The 5,104-nt window shown below is 40.2% G+C and overlaps 1 pseudogene; it reads right to left on the bottom strand.

Annotated features, from left to right (window-relative positions):
• Positions 1-2,693: 2,693 nt before the first annotated feature.
• On the bottom strand, positions 2,694-4,266 carry LOC137252563 (uncharacterized; annotated as a pseudogene).
• Between the last annotated feature and the right edge of the window lie 838 nt (positions 4,267-5,104).

The following is a 5,104-nucleotide window of genomic DNA, read 5'->3' as shown; positions in this document are numbered from 1 at the left end:
ACTTCGAAATTCCAAATTGCAAAATGATGAGTTGTAAATATTAATAATATGATGACCGCAAATTGTTAGATAAATTGCAATTCAAACTAGAAATATGGATGGCTGATTGCCATACAATTGACGAGTGAAAATTTCAATATTATAATCGCAATTAAATTAAAATGAAGCACAATCGGAAAGCGCGATTATAACGTAAATTATATGCACAAACTATGAAAGATAATAGGTATTAGGATAACTCACCTGCGGCTAGCTGCTGGCTCTTGAACGTTCCAAAATAGAAGAAGGAGCCAAGACCGCGAAAAGGTTCGCGGCACCTGCCGATAGCTAACTTTCTTTAAGTTTTTCCCCTTCAAAGTTAGCTCTCGGCTGGTGTTAGCCGTTACCGGTATTAATAATAAAATAACTAATGCATGCATTAGGGTGGTTCGAAATATTTAGGCTGGTGGCCTAAACATGCCGGCCCCCTTGCGGCGAACAAGTTGAAACGCGATGAGTGCGCCAGCAACCTTCCCAAAGCAGGATAAACTAAATAAATTAAAAATATGATATGTAGGCATGGTTGTATCGTAAGTACGATCTCCGGCGGACATCCGTGCTCGCAGTAATGCAGCCTCGCTGAACTGGTTAATTGGATGTAATTTTTTTTCTCTCTCTAGGTGTAATGGTTATGTATTATATAAAGGCTGGACGTTATGGCTGGAACGCTCTTGAAACGACCAGTCCGAAGATCGTCGGCTGCGTCAGGAGCCCATTGACCGTTGCTGGGGCTGTGCCACTAACCATAACCGACGGGACCTGAATTCTAAAATGTTTCATTTCTTTTTTGTGGGTTTTTCTCATAAAATTCATTTAGTTAAATTATTATTTCATAAAGGTTTCTGAACCTTCCTTTAGTTATTTTATTAATCTTGAAAGTTGTATCATAATCTCCAATTAGCTTTTCCGCAGTTAAGTAGGCTAATAAAACTTGAAAGATCTCCTTCGAAAGTTATTTCTTCGTAGTTTAAGAGACAGTCTAAAACTAAGTTGGAGTTTAGAAGAAAACTTAACTTTTCCTAATAAAAATACGAATGGAAATTGAGTTACGTTGTTTATTTTTCCTCATTTTTTGTTTTTTTTTTTTTTTTGTTTTGTGTGTCCCGAACAATAGTGGTTGGTAGGGGGTGTCGGGCACCTACCTAGCTCGCGTATGACTTGTCGTGCTTGTTGGTCCCATGGTAACGCCTACCATGTGTTCACTGCTTAAAGCTAAGGCCACACTGAGCTGCACTACACTGCGCTACAAAATATTCTTCGCATGTATTCTTATGAAGCAATTCACATCTAGCGGCCGCAGCACTGCGCAGCGCGGCCATGTGCGGCAATGTTGATCAAATAGGCAAAAAAGTGAAGCGCCACCGCCGCTACATTTCGCACCGCTTAGTGTGCACGCAGTTTAAGAAACAAAACTGGCGAAGTCAGACGGGTGGCAACCTTGTTTTGTTCATTCAAAAATGTCATTAATTCATGGAAATGAGTATACAGACATTTTTGAATGAATTTTCATTATGAAGACAAACGTGTGACGGGTGAGTATGAAAATCGTTCCCTTTTTGATAATTTTATATTTTATTTTATTCGATTCTTTTTTTTTCTCGTTTCAGATGCCAAACGTTACAGCAGCACCATCACCTAGTAATACGGCTATATTCTTACTCCTCTTCACCCAAACCAGCCGTCTAGCCGTCGCAATAGGGAAACAGCAATTTTGCGATTTTTTAGCGTACGAACACAATCACAAACCGTTCCTAGTCTAGGTCAATCGAAGCACCGTTTTCCCTTTTTTTTTAAGACATATTAATAGTTTCTGTAGCTTTAAGTGAAACTGATGGACTTTTCTAACACGAAAAAGAAAACTACTTAGGCATTAATTAAAATAAAAGCGCGGAGTCGATTTTGGGAATATTGAAAAAAAAGAAATCGCTCGCACGCAAAAGAACAAAGCAACCGAAAGCAAAGCTTGCTAAGTACGTTCTCAATTGCTGGAACCTGCCAAAATGGGAGAGAAAGGTGATGGTTTCGATGTGTTAAAAAGTGGCGATGCGCGCGCGGCCTTAATTGAGTCATTGAATATAAAGGTGCCAATATACAGTTGCTCGATTTTCCTGGAATTATTGACGGTGCCGCGCAAGGCAAAGGTCGTGGTCGGCAGGTAATCGCTGTAGCACGTACTGCAGATTTAGTTATCATGATCATGATGTTAGATGCACCTAAGCCAAATGTGCTCGAACGTGAATTGGAATCTGAAGGCATACGATTAAAAAGAAGGGTGGCGGTCGTAGTCTCAACTCGACTTGCGCTTTAACGCGTTGAAACGAAAAAATAGGTGCGCGCTAAAATATTTTATTGTACCGTCTGTAGATGATAATAAAGAATTAATTTTTATTGCAGCTTAACGACTAATCGAACAAAATGCATTGCTCAATATGATGGCACCCACAGGGTCTCGAGGGGACCATGGAAGAAAGATGATGGTGAGTAAAAATTTTTTTCCTTTTAACATATACCATAAAATCAGCGGGACTGGCTGTTTGTTTATATATTCAAGTAAAATATTACAAGCAAAGTTTTGATTAAAGAATGTGATAAAAATTAAAACAATTATGCTATATTGCATTATTTGAGCATAAAATGGCTTTTGTATTAACATTTTATCTCATATCATAATTTTTTAAAACATTCAGGAATTCTTTCATATCCAGATTTGTCAATTTCTTCAATTCTTCAATTGCTTCCTCACCACAAACCAACTCATTCTCGGGTGCATCCAAATTACCCATGCATAAACCCAAGAAATCATCCCAATGGAAAAATGTATCCCATACCAACATTGGTGCAATACGTACTAAAATGTGTAAAGAACCGTTTCGTCTCAGCATTTCACGACGTAATATCATTCATTTTTCTTTACGTCTCATTGTTATTTGTGACATTTGACTTTCAATATAAATGCCAGTATTTCTTAAACAGGAGCTCTTTCTGAAAATCACATTCACATCATTCTCATGTACTATCTGCACCAGCAGAGTTTGGTGATCCTGATTCGGCCTATTTCTATTACCAATAACTGTTACACTTTCCAACATAATATTTGGCAGATCGAAACGTTCTCTCAATAATTGTTCAACTGCAGCTTTTGGCTGTTGATTTGGTGCTATTGGTAAATTACTTATAATCAATCTACGTTTACGTACAACTTTCTCGAGTAGATGCAATTCGCGTTGTAACATGCGTTTACTTTGTTCAGTCTGATCTAAACGTTCGCGCAAATTTTTTAACTCTCTTTCAAAATTTGTGTAACTTTCATCAATGTTCCTCATTACTATCATCATATTCTTCATCGTCCTGGCCGCCGATTGTACTTGAGCATGGCATAGTTTGTCGCGAACGTACCTGATTCATTATGTTTTTAGTTACTTCAGTCAATTCAGTTTTTGTAGCAAAATACTTGAGTTTTTCATCAAATAATTTACTCATTGCTTGTAGTGTTTTGTTTGATAAATTAACTTCTGATTGTTGGATTGGTTGTTTGGTGTTGCCAATTGCGCCGCGAGTTTGATTTTTATTCAATTGTGAATCGTTTGAATTTTCGATGGTATCAGTATGATCTGTATTAGAATGTGCTTGAGAGTTTTCAGCGTCGGTTGTGGTGTTGGCCTCAGGGTCTTGTTCATTTTCAATACTTATTCCGTTGCTTTCAGGATTAAAGGTATTGGAATTCGGGGGCAAAGCCTCGAGGAACGTAGTGGGTTCAAAATAGCCCTGCTCTCCTGGAGCAACCGCAGTTGCCGATCTTGTCACAATGCCATGTTGTTTAAGGATTTTATAATCATCATACATTTTATATACCTCTGGGTGTGCACGCTTCATATGTTTGATGAAATTGGACGATACATTTTTGTGTCCACGCAACACAACTCGACAAGAAACGCAACGCGCTATAATGGTGTCACCAGTTTTTGAGTTCATATTCTCGGGCACTTCAAAAAAATGGCGGCGAAAATAGCACTGCAGCTTCTCTGCGATAACGTTTAAGTGGTTGCTGTGGCAAAGAAAATCCCAGATTTTGCATCTTATACTGGTCACCACCACCTACACCATCATTACATGCGTTAGCGTTACTGAAATAATCGAAATGCCTTTTTGGCCAGTATTAGTTGGTATTATATCTCCGGGTCCAATATAGATATCTTCACGACTGTCATATTTCACACTTGGCTCCATCGCATCTGCACTTGAAACTACAAAGTTTTTATCGATTTCCCATCCAATTATTTTGCTATTTCATTTATGTCGCAGATAGTAGATCTACGTTAGGATTGTTGGCTTCGTTCGTGGTGAACGAGAGCTGGGTTACGCGGTCTGTTGGCCTCGTTCGGGGTGAACGAGAGCGGGGCTAATTTTATTTAAGTGGGGTTTGTTATAACGGGTGGGAGTTACAAGTCTCCCTCACTGGAGGGTGGTAGTAGGACCAATTCCATGATTGGTCTGGTGGTTTGTCCCCTTGCCGTATCCAGTTCGACAACTCGAACTCGGTTATCGGGGCCATAGTGAAAATTGGCTATCCGACCTAGTCTCCATTCATTGGGGGGGGGGGGGGGGGGGGGGGGGGTAGATTATCCTCCTTAATGACGACTAGGTCCCCCGGTTTGAGGTTTGATTGTGGATGCTTCCACTTAACGCGCTTCTGCAATTCGGTGAGATACTCAGTTTTCCACCGTTTGCAGAAGGTTTGATGCAGCGCCTTAAGTTTCTCCCATCGATTGACGAGTGAAGCGCGATTTTCGCTCACGTCGATCTCGGGTGGTGCTAATAGGTGCGCTCCAACGAGGAAATGTCCTGGAGTAAGTGGCTCCAAGTTAGACGGCTCGTTGGAGGAGGGGCATAACGGTCGAGAATTGAGACAGGACTCGATTCGACAAAGTAGGGTGCTGAATTTTTCAAGGGTAAATTTGTGATCCAACGCGATCTTCTTGAAGTCTTTCTTGAAGCTTTTGACCCCTGCCTCCCATATCCCGCCATGTGAGGAGCTCCTTGTGGTATGAAATGCCATGTCAGGTTT

Source organism: Eurosta solidaginis, chromosome 5 (assembly GCF_040869045.1).
Source record: "Eurosta solidaginis isolate ZX-2024a chromosome 5, ASM4086904v1, whole genome shotgun sequence".
NCBI lineage: Eukaryota > Metazoa > Arthropoda > Insecta > Diptera > Tephritidae > Eurosta > Eurosta solidaginis.
Note: the sequence above shows the minus strand (reverse complement) of the source record. Positions and strands in the feature narration are given on the sequence as shown.